Here is a 14,732-nt window from a genome sequence, read left to right on the forward strand (position 1 = left end):
ACCCATCCGACGGCAGTAGGCGACGGGGATTGGCGGGCGGCGATGTCGTGCGGCTGGCTCCATGGATCCTACGGAAGCCGGTGAGTTGACTAGCAACATATGGAGGGCTACAGTTTGAGACCACTATACAGTGGTCTCTAAACTGTAGCCCTCCAGATGTTGCAAAACTACAACTCCCAGCATGCCCAGACAGCTATTTGCTGTGTGGGCATGCTGGGATTTGCAGTTTTGCAACAGCTGGAGGGCTACAGTTTGGAGATCACTGTGCAGTGATCTCTAAACTGTGGCCCTCTAGATCTTGCAAAACTACAACTCCCAGCAAGCCCACACAGCAGTTTGCTGTCTGGGCATGCTGGGATTTGTAGTTTTGCAATATCTGGAGGGCCACAGTTTGCAGATCACTGTGCAGTAGTCTCTTAACTGTAGCCCTCCAGATGTTACAAAACTGCAAATCACAGCATGCCCAAACAGCTGTCTCGGCATGCTGGGAGTTGTAGTTGCGTACCTCCAGCTGTTGCATATCTACATCTCCCAGCATACACTTCAGTGATCAGTACATGCTGGGAGTTGTAGTTTTCCAACAGCTGGAGGCACACTGGTTGGAAAATACTGAGTTAGGTAACAGAACCAAACTGAAGGTTTTCAAACCAGTGTGCCTCCAGCTGTTGCAAAACTACAACTCCCAGCATGCACGGTCTGTCAGTGCATGCTTGGAGTTGTAGCTTTGAAACAGCTGGAGGTTTGTCCCCCCCTCCCCCATGTGAATGTACAGGGCACATTCACACTGGTGGGTCTACAGTAAGTTTCCTGCTTGAAGTTTGAGCTGCAGCAAATTTTTCGCTGCAGCGCAAACGCCTAATGGGAAACTCACTGTAAACCTCCGCCAGTGTGAATGTACCCTAAAAACACTAAACACTAACACATAATAAAGGGTAAAACACTACATATACACCCCCTTACACTGCCCCCCCCCCCCCCCCAATAAAAATGAAAAAAGGATCATACGGCAGTGTTTCCAAAATGGAGCCTTCAGCTATTGCAAAACAACAACTCCCAGCGTTTCCGGACAGCCACTGACTTCCAGGCATGCTGGGAATTTAGCAACAGCTGGAGGCATCCTGTTTGGGAATCACTGGTGTAGAATACCCCTATGTCCACCCCTATGCAATCCCTAATTTAGTCCTCATATGCGCAAAGCGCTCTCTCACTTCGGAGCCCTTTCAAGGAAAGTTTAGGTTCACATACGGGGTATTTCCGTACTAGGGAGAAATTGCATATGTGTCCCCATTTTGGAAACTACACCCCTCACTGAAAATAACAAGGGGTACAGTGAGCTTTAACATCCCACAGGTGTTTGAAGAATATTCATTAAAGTTGGATGGGAAAATGAAATAAATTTGTAACCCCATTTCTTCTGAGTAAGTACATACCCCATATGTGGATGTAAAGTGCTCTGCGGGCAAACTACAATGCTCAGAAGAGAAGGAGCGCCATTGAGCTTTTGAAGAGAACATTTTTCCGGTATTGAAGGCCACGTGTGTTTACAAAGCCCCCCCTGGTGCCAGAACAATGCACCCCCCCCCCCCACATGTGACCCCCTTTTGGAAATTTTTTCATCATATTTTGGAATTTTTCACCAAGAAATGATGCAAGTATCGACAAAATTTTACCATTAACAAAAGTAGAATATGGCACAAAAAAAAATCTCAGAGTCAGAATGAAAGGTAAAAGTATCCCAGAGTTATTAATTAGAGATGAGCGAACTTACAGTAAATTCGATTCGTCACGAACTTCTCGGCTCGGCAGTTGATGACTTATCCTTTAAGTTAGTTTAGCCTTCAGGTGCTCCGGTGGGCTGGAAAAGGTGGATACATTGCTATGAAAGAGTCTCCTAGGACTGTATCCACCTTTTCCAGCCCACCGGAGCACCTGAAAGCTGAACTAATTTACGCAGGAAAAGCCATCAACTGCCGAGCCGAGAAGTTCGTGACGAATCGAATTTACTGTAAGTTCGCTCATCTCTATTATTAATGCTTAAAGTGACCAGTGGTCAGATGTGCAAAAAATGGCCGGGTCCTACACTGAAAATTGGCTGGGTCCTTAAGGGGTTAAATACACACTCATGTGCATCTAAATGAGGCCTTTTTTTTTTTTTTTTAGGTAGGTCCCTGACACACTGAAAATACCACCAACAGCTTTATACTTTTGATAACCTTCATCAAATTTTGCATCACAGTATAACATTTTACGTTGAAGGCATTACCTGACGGGATTTTTTAGAACTAAATGCAGCACATGTTAAAAAATAAAATAAAAAATAAACCTGTAACACTCCTTTAGTGCCTCCCATGCCATGCTTTGGTCCTCAGGTGCAATCCTCCTCCAGAGCTGTAGTCCGGGCCCAATGCTCTCTGGACCCATTTGTTATGCTTTTAAATTATTTTTCTAGTATATGAAGGTACCAAAAAAAAAAAATATATATATATTAAATATATATATATTTTTTTTTTATAAGGCTATTCACCGAACAGTTTCATTAACGTAATATTTTTATAGTTCATACGTTTTCGCATGGGTTACCAAATAGGTTGGTCAGACAGCAAGGACGCAGGTAGAGATTCTCCAGTTGCGATTACCCCATGGTGGTCCCTAATAACCCCCCTCCCAAACACACATCAGAAAATGTCCTTTAGATCCTAGTATCTACCTTGAGTGATCTAAAGGGTTAATACTGGGCAACGGCGCAATCAACACTACCTAGCATTAGAGGTAGGTCCTGGCTGCTGATAACAGCCATTTTTCAATCTCTATGCAGTAACAGCTGCTACTAAATATACATCCTCAGGGGTGTGGAAATGTAAAAAAAAAAAAAAAAAAAAAAAACACTTGTCCAAGGGACTAAAAACGGAGCAAAATCTACTTGTCCTTTATGACAATCCACTTGTCCTGGTACATAAAATAATTTCAACCAAAATAATCTGTAAATAAGGTCTTTATTAATAGAAACTTAATAGGCAGACCAGAATGTCACCCCATTAGGAGGATAGGGCTCCCCCAGTAAGCAGACAGAGCCGCAGAAAGATATGTTCCCCATTAGGTAGAGCTCCCCCATATGTAGACAGGTCCGCAGATAGATATGACCTCCATCAGGTAGGGCTCCCCAGTAGGTAGTCAGGCCCCCAGATAGATATAACCCCCATCAAGTAGGGCTCCCCAGTAGGTAGTCAGGCCCCCGAATATATATATGAAACCCCATCAGGTAGTGCTCCCAGTAGGTACACAGGCCCCCAGATAGATATGACCTCCATCAGGAAGGGCTCCCAGTAGGTACACAGGCCCCCAGATGGATATGACCTCCATCAGGTAGTGCTCCCAGTCATATCTATCTGCTCCCAGTACGTAGACAGGCCCTAGATAGTTATGACTCCCATCACCGACGGGAGTCATATCTATCTGTGGGCCTGTTTACATACTGGGGAGCCCTACTTGATGATTAGGTTGGGCTTCCCAGTAGGTAAAAAGAACAACAGATAGATATGACACCCGGCAAGTAGGGCCCCCATTTAAAACAATTATACCCCCCAAGTTTACATTTGAAAACCGGCCACTAGGGAGGGGGGACTGTGCTCTTCCCTGTGCGGGCAGCAGCTGATCAGGAGGAAGCTGGTGAGAGTGGCTGTGTGTGGACGGGGAATATGCGCCCTGTGGCAGTGTGACTCGGTGCCAGCCTGCTTGCTCCTGATCCATCCCTGTGGCTGGACGGGCTGACCTCAGCACTGGAAACCCTTTTATCAGGTCAGTGTGTATTGTGTATGGTGCACTGCACTGCAGAGATAGTGCAACCTGTAACCTCCGCTCTAGCAGGACTACAAGTCCCAGTATGGACCACCGGTTGTGTTTACCTTGTATTTATGCCATCACATGAAACTAGTCCACATATGTAGGTGTGCACTAGTTCTGCACATCGCACAGGGGTTCAAGTGTTGCTGCTGTCAATTGTTGCTATGCCATTGGTGGATGTCACAGAATGAAGTGCACCTTGTAAGGGGTTTGGGGTAGCGGCATGGCCATAACAAAGTTATTGTTTTCAACACAGGGTGCTTACAGTTGTTTCACCACTACAACTCACAGTATGTCCTGACAGCCTATAGATGTCAGGGCAAGCTGAGAGTTGTAGTGGTGAAACAGCTGGAGGCACCCTGTATAGATGAGCTAAGGGCAGAAGTCGGCCCCCCCAGCAGGCAGTGACGTTGCGCCTGCTGGGGAAGTCTGCCTGGTAAGTGTACACACTACCAGGTAGACAAAAAGGCATTTTTCAGACTTAAAAAAATGTAAAGGCAGGGAGGGGTTAGCGATAGATGGGCAATAGGCAGGGACAGAAAGAAAGAAAAAAAAAGATGGTGGGCGCTACTATTTAAAGAGTACCTGTCACCAAATAAACTTTTCTAAACTAACAAACTGTATTATATTCCCTAACACCCCTCCGTCCACAAAAAATAAAAAATTTCAGAGCTTTAATAAGCTGTGTATCTTGCCTTTAGTCTTGCTCACATAGTGAAATCTCCCAGCAGTAGAAAGTGGGCATTTCCCAGCAGGCATTACATCACTAAAGCCTGCTGGGGGAACACTTTCGCCCTCATCTTTGCAGCGCTGTGATGATTAGAAGACCTCAGGCGTTGTGCAGCTTTCAGTGAGGCTCTAAGCAGCAGCCAGGCTGGGAGGAGACCGAACTCACTATTAATTGCAGCAGGGAACAGAACAGAGCCACCTAGTGGCTGATTTTTCTATTACATTTTAAACATTTATGTTGATAATTTTAAAAGCAAGTGAATAGGAAAGTGTCTGTTAATTACAAGTTAGATTTGGTAACAACCCCTTAAGGGCTCAGCCCATTTGGGCTTTAAAGGGGTACTCCGCCCCTGGCATCTTGTCCCCTATCCAAAGGATAGGGGATAAGATGTTAGATCGCCACGGTCCCACTGCTGGGGACCCCAGGGATCGCTGCTGCGGCACCCCGCCATCATTACTGCACAGAGTGAGTTCGCTCTGTGCGTAATGACGGGCGATACAGGGTCCGGAGCAGCGTGATGTCATGGCTCCGCCCCTCATGACATCACTGCCCGTCCCCTAAATGCAAGTCTATGACAGGGGGCGTGACGACCGCCACGCCCCCTCCCATAGACTTGTATTGACGGGGCGGGCCGTGACGTCACGAGGGGCGGAGCCGTGACATAACGACGCTCCGGCCCCTGTATTGCCCATCATTACGTGCAGAGCGATCTCGCTCTGCGCAGTAATGATAGCGGGGTGCCGCAGCAGTGATCCCCGGGGTCCCCAGCAGCGGGACCACGGCGATCTGACATCTTATCCCCTATCCTTTGAATAGGGGATAAGATGTCTAGGGGCGGAGTACCCCTTTAAGGACTCAGACAATTTAATTTTTACGTTTTAGCTTTTTCCTCCTCGCCTTCAAAAAATCATAACTCTTTTATATTTTCATCCACAGACTAGTATGAGGGCTTTGTTTTCGTGCGACCAGTTGTCCATTGTAATGCCATCACTCACTTTACCATAAAATGTATGGCACAACCCAAAAAATACTATTTGTGTGGGGAAATTAAAAAGAAAACTGCAATTTAGCAAATTTTGGAAAGTTTCGTTTTCACGCCGTACAATTTACGGTAAGAATGACATGTGTTCTTTATTTTGTGGGTCAATACGATTAAAATGATATCCATGATTACTCATACTTCTATTATTGTTGCGCTTAAAAAAAAAACGCAAACTTTTTAACCAAATTAGTATGTTTAAAATCCTTCTATTTTGACAACCTATAACTTTCATTTTTCCGTATAAGCAGCGGTATGAGGGCTCATGTTTTGTGCCATGATCTGTACTTTTTATTGATACCATATTTGCTTAAATAAAACTTAATACATTTATCAATTTTTTGGGAATAATATGTTATAAAAAAAAAGCAGCTATTTTGGACTTTTTTTTTTTTTTTTATGTTCACCGTACAGTACCATTAACATTTTATTTTAATAGTCGGATATTTACGCACGTGGCGATACCAAATATGTATATAATTTTTTTTAAAACATTTTTTGGGGGTGAAATAGGGAAAATGGGACAATTTACGTTTTTATTGGGGGGAGGGGGTTTTTCACATTTTTTTAACTTTTATTTTTACACTTTAATAGTCCCCATAGGGGACTATTTATAGCAATCATTTGATTGCTAATACTGTTCAGTGCTCTGCATAGGACATAGCACTGATCAGTGTTATCGGTCATCTTCTGCTCTTGTCTGCTCGATCACAGACCAGAGCAGAAGACATGTGGAAGGTAGGGGAGGCAGGTGAGGGGACCTCTTTCTGCCATCCTGGATGATCGGATCCCCGCGGCAGCGCTGCAGGCGATCCGATCATCCATTTTAGTGACCACAATGCTGCAGATGCGGCATCTAAGGGGTTAATGGCAGACATCCGCGCGATCGCTGATGTCCGCTATCAGCAGCCGGGACCGGCAGCACATGACCCGAGCATTGCTCCGATGCTCGCGGTTATGTATAGGAGGTAAATGTACGTCCTGGTGCATTAAGTACCAGCTCACCAGGACATAAATTTACGTCCGGCGTCGTTAAGGGGTTAAAGTCGGGAAAAAAAGAAAAGAAAAATAATTTTAAAAAAGTGACGGCCGTTCTCAACGGGGAGCAACAGCAGTATGAAAGGGGCCTTTTTCATTTACCCTCCCAATTTTTGAACCCTGGCAATTATTTGTCACCAGACACCAATTAAAGGCATTATCTCATGGTCCACAGCTATCCACAAGATAGTAAATTACAAGCTGATCAATGGGGGTCCTGACTGATGCGGTCCCACCAATTCTAAGAACACTTGTCCTCCTGATGAATGAAGCATCAACGTTAATACACAGCCAGATTTTCGAAACACTGCCTGGCACTGAGCCCCTGTGGATAGGGGATAGCTTCTTAAGGGGTACCTCTCAGGGTTATACAATATACAACTATGGCTTGTGCATAGCAGATGAAATACTACAGTTTCCTACCATCTCCTCGTAGTGTGACTGAGCGGTGTACCTGTTTAAAGAGGAAGTTCTTTTCTTTTTGAATTTATTTTCTGCCTTACCACAGTGCTCTTTGTTGACACCTCTGTCCATGTCAGGAACTGTCCAGAGCAGGAGCAAAACCTCTCCTGCTCTGGACAGAGGTGTCAGCAGAGAGCACTGTGGTCGGACTGAAAAGAACAACAAGAGATAAGAAATTCCTGTAGAGCATACAGCAGCTGATAAGTACTGGAAGGTTTACGATAGATATTATTAATTTATAAATCTGTTTAACTTTGATTTTATATATATATATATATATATATATATATATTATATATATATATATATATATATATATTCCTTATTACAGCGTGGCTGCCTGCTTGTAACGTGCCGTTCATCGCTGCATGTGCAGGTATATACTTGTGGGTCACGTGATGTGCTACTGAGGAGACTGGGTAAATGTTGTGATACTACATCATTGTCTGTACATTTCTGTATGATAAACCTAGGAGTACTGTCCACAATACTGTTATGGGGAAAATAGGAAGTAAATAGTGAAAGTAATAAATAAAGTATACCTGGATAACAACCGCCATGTATTCCAGTGGAGTGTAGAAAGTTGAGAATAATACTGACACTTGAATGGAGTATAGATGAGCGAACTTACAGTAATTCGATTCGTCATGAGCTTCTCGACTCGGCAGTTGCCGACTTTAGCCTGCATAAATGAGTTCAGCTTTCAGGTGCTCCGGTGGGCTGGAAAAGGTGGATACTAGGAGAGAGTCTCAAGCCCACCAGAAAGCTGAACTAATTTATGCAGGCTAAAGTCAGCAACTGCCGAGCTGAGAAGTTTGTGACGAATCGAATTACTGGAAGTTCACTCATCTCTAGTATGGAGCACAGAGTAAAACCGTCACACTGTATTATGTTTGATATATTTAGTCATGGCCGTAAATGTTGGCACCCCTAAAACGTTTCAAGAAAAATAATTATTTCTAACAGAAAAGGATTCCAGTAACATGTTTTGCTATACACGTTTATTCCCTTTGTGAGTACTGGAACTAAACCAAACAAAAAAAAGGAAGAAAAAGAAAGCATGTGATGCTCCGTTAAACTCACCTGGGGCAAGTAACAGATGTGGGCAATATAAAAATCACACCTGAAAGCAGATAAAAAGGAGAGAAGTTCACTTAGTCTTTGCATTGTGTGTCTGTGTTTGCCAGACTAAGCATGGACAACAGAAAGAGGAGAGAACTGCCGGAGGACTTGAAAACCAAAATTGTGGAAAAATATCAACAATCTCAAGGTTACAAGTCCATCTCCAGAGATCTAGGTTTGCCTTTGTCCACAGTGCGCAACATTATCAAGAAGTTTGCAACCCACGGCACTGTAGCTAATCTCCATGGCGTGGACAGAAGAGAAAAATTTATGAAAGGTGTCAATGCAGGATAGTCTGGATGATGGATAAGCAGCCCCAAACAAGTTCCAAAGATAGTCCAGCTGTCCTGAAGGCTCAGGGAGCATCAGTGTCAGCGCGAACATTTAGTGTCAGTCAATATTTAAAAGGAAATTAAACGCTATGGCAGGAGACGCAGGAGGACCCCACTGCTGACACAGACATAAAAAAGCAAGACTACATTTTGCCAAAAAGAAATTGAGTAAGCCAAAATCCTTCTGGAAAAATGTCTTGTGGACAGATGAGACCAAGATAGAGTTTTTTGGTAAAGCACATCATTCTACTGGTAACCATGAGGCCTACAAAGAAAAGAACACAGTACCTACAGTGAAATATGGTGGAGGTTCAATGATATTTTTGGGGTGTTTTTCTGCCTCTGGCACTGGGTGCCTTGAATGTGTGCAAGGCATGATGAAATTTGAGGATTACCAACGGATTTTGGGTCGCACTGTACAGCCCAGTGTCAGAAAGCTGGGTTTGCGTCCGAGATCTTGGGTCTACCAGCAGGACAATGACCCCAAACATACATCAAAAAGCACCTAGACATGGATGGCAACAAAGTGCTGGAGAGTTCTGAAGTGGCCAACAATTAGTCCAAATCTAAATCCCATTGAACACCAATAAGAGAGACCTGGAGCAGTTTGCAAAGTAAGAGTGGTCCAACATTCCGGCTGGGAGGTGTAAGAAGCTTATTGATGGTTATAGGAAGCGACTGATTTCAGTTAATTTTTCCAAAGGGTGTGCAACCAAATATTAAAGGGTACCTCTCATCAAAAAAAACTTTTGATATATTATAGATTAATGTATGCAGAATAACTTTACAATTGCATGTTATTAAAAAATATGCTTCTTTCTATTTAATTTTCCACTTTGAAGAAATGACCACTAGGGGTCTCCCTACCAGTCCTGGCAGCAAGCATTTCAGACTCATGCTGGAGTCCTAAACACTACGAGCTGCCAGTCTGCTTTGTTCACAAAGGAGAACACTCAGAGCTGCCAGCCTGCTTTGTTCACAGCCTGTTTGGCTGTGAACAAAGCAGACTGGCAGCTCTGAGTCTTTAGGACTCCAGCATGAGTCAGAAATGCTTGCTGACAGGACTGATCGGGAAAAATACAATAGAAAGAAGCATATTTTTCATCAACATGCTATTGGAAAGTTATGCAACATTCATTAATCTAAAATATATCAAAAGTTTATTTGATGAGAGGTACCCTTTAAGTTAAGGGTGCTAATAATTTTGTCCAGCCCATTTTTGGAGTTTGCTGTGACATTATGTTCAATTAGCTTTTTTTTCCTCCCTTTTTTTGGTTTAGTTCCAATACACACAAAGGGAATAGACGTGTATAGCAAAACATGTGTTACTGCAATCCCTTTCTGTGAGAAATACTTTATTTTCTAGAAAAATTTCATGGGGTGCCAACATTTACAGCCATGACTGTGTGTGTGTGTGTGTGTGTGTGTGTGTGTGTATGCTGGGAGTTGTAGTTTACATATATTAGTGGGCCGGGAAATGCATTTTTGGTTTTCAGCCAAGCACAGCCAAAATTTTCGGCCCAAAATGCCCTTCCTGTACATCCCTAATATATTAGTACAGGGGTGTGGAAATTTTATAAAAAAAACTACTTGTCCACGGGACTAAATTGGAGCAAAATCTACTTGTCCCTCATGACGATCCACTTGTCCGGCCAATTTTCGCTTTTACGCTCTCGTTTTTTCCTCCTCGCCCTATAATAGCCATAACTACCTACTATAATGACACCTTTTAATTTTTCAATAACATATTCTCCGAACCAAAAAATATATAAATATATATTAAGGGAAGTGAAATTGAAATAGTAAAAGATAATTTTGCAGATTTGGTGGTTTTTCTTTTCTGCGCCATTTACCTTGTGGTTGAGGTAACATGTTTTATACTTTAGGCGCCTGATTACAGCAATACCAGATTTGTATCGTTTACGTCATGTTTTACTAATTCTGGACTTTTTCTAATTTTTTTTAATTGCCATTTTTTAACCCCTGTAGCTTTATTTTTTTTTCCACATACCAGGCTGTATGAGGGCTCATTTTTTGCGCCATAATCTGTTTTTTGTATCGGTACCATTTTGGTATTCATCTGACTTTTTAATCGCTTTTTTACTTTTTTTTTATGGGATATTATAAAAATTTCTAATTTGTCGTTTGGTATTTTTTTTTTACATTTACCGTACGGGATACATAATGTTATATTTTAATAGGTTGCACAATTACGCTCGAAGCGATAACGAATATGTTTATTTTTATTATGTTTACATGTTTTTATATAGGTAAAGGGGGTGATTTGAACTTTTAACATGAAAGGGGTTAATGCAGCGGTCTTCAAACTGTGGCCCTCCAGATGTTGCAAAACTACAACTCCCAGCATGCCCGGACAGCCAACGGCTGTCCTGGCATGCTGGGAATTGTAGTTTTGTAACATCTGGAGGGGCACAGTTTGAAGACCACTGGGTTAATGTGTGTCTTTCAAACTTTTATTAAAACTTTTATTTATTATGATTTTTTTTTTAACACTTTATTACACTTATATGAGGAATCATTCGATTCCTCAGACAGATGAATAGAGTTCTATTGAACTCAATCTGTCTGCCCTGTGATCCATTGATAGAGCCTGGTCCAGCCTGGCTCTATCAATGACAGAGCTGGGACTGGAGGAAGCAGAGGTAAGTCCTCCGGCTACCTCCATAGTGGATCGCCCCCCTGCGATCGCGCTGCGGGGGGCGATCCACCCCACTAGCCCACCAGGGAGCGTTCACATGTCCCTTTAGACGCCGCTGTCAGCTTTGACAGCGGCGATCTAAAGGGTTAATAGCCAGCTGCGACGTGCTGGCTATTATCGGCAGCCCCCGGCTACTGAGAACAGCCGGGGGCTGCAGAGTATGGAGCGGGCAGGAATCCAGAGCCCGCTCCATACATACTGCAGAGCGCCGCATGCATCTCCCCGTGCAGACGTGCGGGGAGCGAAGGCAACGGACGCAGATCTGCACGGGGAGAAATAAGCCACGCCCCCTTCATCTCCCCCCGCATGTCTGCAGAGCAGGGGAGAGAATACATACACAGCTTCTCATCTCCCCTGTTCTGCTACACAGGCTGCAGAGTATGGAGCGGGCAGGAGTCGGGTGCCCGCTCCATACAGACTGCAGATCGCCGCGGCACTTGTCAGGTCCGGCCCTGCTTGCCCGAAGCCGGGCTAAGGGCCGGACAAATTCACTTGCCCGGCGCCCAAAACTGCTAGTCCGGGGCGTCGGGCGATAGAAATTCCACATCCCTGTAGTATATAGATGCATGCATTCTGCTTTTTTTTTATACTATTATACAAATTGTCACAGCCTTATAGGATACAATGTCATAATGTCATAGGATATAGCCTGAAACTGCACTGAATCCAGCAGAAAGCAATGACAGTGACTCCAACTCGCATGCTTAACTTGACTCCTCTCGCAGCACACTTTATGACACCAGCTCTCTGCCTGTCATCACACTCAGCAGCTGTGACTGACTCGACGTCACACGCTGCCGGGACTAGTTTGGCCCTACTCCCCGCCCACAAGACTATTTTCTATTCAGTAGTATACCCCATAAGGGAGATTTATCAAAACCTGTGCACAGTAAAAAAGTTGCCCATAGCAACCAATTAGATCACATCTTTCATTTTTCACAGGCCTCAAAAATGAAACTAGCAATCTGAATGGTTGCTATGGGCAACAGCACCACTCTTCCTCTGCACAGGTTGATAGATCTCCCCCCCATGTGCCCGATTATTAGAGCTTGTTCAGGCACTTACACCGCTTGCTTCACGATACGGTAGGAAACAGAACTATTTAATCTGCTACACACTGTCCATAGTCTGATGACATGTTCCCTTTGAACAAACTTTACATAGACCAAAAGCAAGTGAATCTAAGAAACTTTGTAATATCTTATTAGACAAAAACACCTTTTCTCCTGTCATCAAACGTCCTCCCTCTCCTGTGAGACTGTATTCCGCTATAGAAATCAGCTCAGCTTTGTCCTGTGTCTGCAAGACAAGGCTATAGAGGAGGATGCTCCGCCCACCAGCTCTGGGAGAACTGCAAGTTTTAGATGAAGCCTGCTGAGCAGAAATCAGCTGGAAAACGCCATAGACAAGTTATATAATGGCCAGAAATAGTGCTCCTACACACACAGGGAAGGTTATCCTAAAAAGTCAGCTGACATGACAGGTCACAATAACACTGGTATACGGTCAACTGTATACACAGAAGCAGTAGATGGCAGAAGTTAAAGGGTACCTCTCATCAACTAAACTTTTGATATATTTTAGATTAATGAATGTTGAATAACTTTCCAATAGCATGTTAATGCAAAATATGCTTCTTTCTATTGTATTTTTCCCGATCAGTCCTGTCAGCAAGCATTTCAGACTCATGCTGGAGTCCTAAACACTCAGAGCTGCCAGCCTGCTTTGTTCACAGCCAAACAGGCTGTGAACAAAGCAGGCTGGCAGCTCTGAGTGTTCTCCTTTGTGAACAAAGCAGACTGGCAGCTCGTAGTGTTTAGGACTCCAGCATGAGTCTGAAATGCTTGCTGCCAGGACTGGTAGGGAGACCCCTAGTGGTCATTTCTTCAAAGTGGAAAATTAAATAGAAAGAAGCATATTTTTTAATAACATGTAATTGTAAAGTTATTCTGCATACATTAATCTATAATATGTCAAAAGTTTTTTTGATGAGAGGTACCCTTTAATAGTGTAAGTATTATGATAGATAGCAACAGTTTTCCTCTAGGTTTGGGTAACATGGCGGAAAGTGTAGTGGAAACAGACGTAGCCAATGGCAACCAGATTGTTTCTTAACATTATGGAAATAAAAGCAGCAATCTGATTGGTCACTGTGTGGGCCTTGCTATTTCCAGTGTTTCCCAACCAGGTGCCTCCAGCTGTTGCAAAACTACAACTCCCAGCATGCCCGGACAGCCTTCGGCTGTCCGGGCATGCTGGGAGTTGTAGTTTTGCAACAGCTGGAGGCGCCTGCTTGGGAAACACTGTCTACCCCAGTCACACAAATCTGTACTAGCCAGGCCGCCCAGGAGGCTGGCACAGAGGGCACCTGTCACCTACCTGTTCCTTCCCTTCCTGCCTCCTCTGGCTGCGTAGAGTTCAGGGGGCTCCGGAGCGGGCTATGAGCGTTTGAACTAAACGTAATAAATAAAGCTGTGTGATGGGAAGCTGTGGTAGAATGACATGGATGCCTCTGCCCTCCCTCCAGCCCGGTCAGCCCCGGCTATATAACAGAAGAGGAGGGGAGCCCGCCGGAGACACACGCGGGAGGCTGGAGGGCATCACAAAGAATAAGAGCGGAGAAAAGAAGAGGGTGGGCGGAGAGGAGAAAGATGAACGAATGGAGGAATGGAGAAAAAAAAAGAGAAAGAAAAGAAAAGGAAAAAAAGGAAATGAAGGAAGGAAGGAAAAAAAATGTCGAGACCCCTCCTCCTAGCAAGCTACGTGCTACGTCCCGAGCGTGCTGACGTCACGCACTGCGCCATACGTCACCTTCCCCATAATTCCCTAGGAGCCGCTGGCTTCCATCCGGGGAGGGGAAATGTTCTCCGACGTCGCAGTCATGTGACCTTCAGGGCCGAGCGTGACGTGTCACGTGATGACACACGGCAGGGACGGGCTGCTACAACTAGTTGAGACGCGCTAGTACAGTTGCTCCTGGGAGTTGTAGTCCTGAAAATATCTCAAGAATAGTGAGAGTGTTTGCCTTCTGTTTCTTACCCATAAAGGCTTTTTTTTATATATAATCTCACCATTCATGTTACCATATAAGGTACTGAGCAAAATGATATGTGGGGAGAAATATATCTATCTCTCTCTCTCTCTCTCTCTCTCTCTCTCTCTCTCTCTCTCTCTTTTTCAGTTTTTGTTACGTTTTACGTTGTACTCCAGTGCACTAAAACCAATTACGTTTTTTTATAAATTTTTTTGAGGTGGGTGGGGGGACGTTCAACCGCTAATCTATCAGTCCTAGATCATGCTCAGGTCTGCGTATAGCGGATAGGTTAAATTTCTACTTGTTTTTTTTTTTTTTTTAACTCCAATTCTGCCGCATGTCGTTTTTTCGGGCAAAAAACGCTGCGGCCAGATGTCAGCTGTAAATCTATGAAAAATCGCAAAATTCTTATTCCA

At 43.9% G+C, this 14,732-nt stretch overlaps 1 protein-coding gene across 4 annotated transcripts in view; it reads right to left on the reverse strand.

Moving 5' to 3' along the window:
• R3HDM2 (R3H domain containing 2) overlaps window positions 1-14,092 on the reverse strand; it is a 174,087-nt gene extending 159,995 nt beyond the window's left edge. For 2 of the 4 annotated variants that reach the window (XM_056562535.1, XM_056562533.1), the window contains exon 1: window positions 13,662-14,088. The gene's annotated coding sequence lies outside the window, so the exon portion shown is untranslated. Of the gene's footprint in view, window positions 1-13,661 lie in introns of all 4 variants that reach the window. The other 2 variants (XM_056562534.1, XM_056562530.1) reach the window with 2 other exon arrangements.
• Between the last annotated feature and the right edge of the window lie 640 nt (window positions 14,093-14,732).

This window comes from Hyla sarda, chromosome 2 (assembly GCF_029499605.1).
Source record: "Hyla sarda isolate aHylSar1 chromosome 2, aHylSar1.hap1, whole genome shotgun sequence".
Lineage (NCBI taxonomy): Eukaryota > Metazoa > Chordata > Amphibia > Anura > Hylidae > Hyla > Hyla sarda.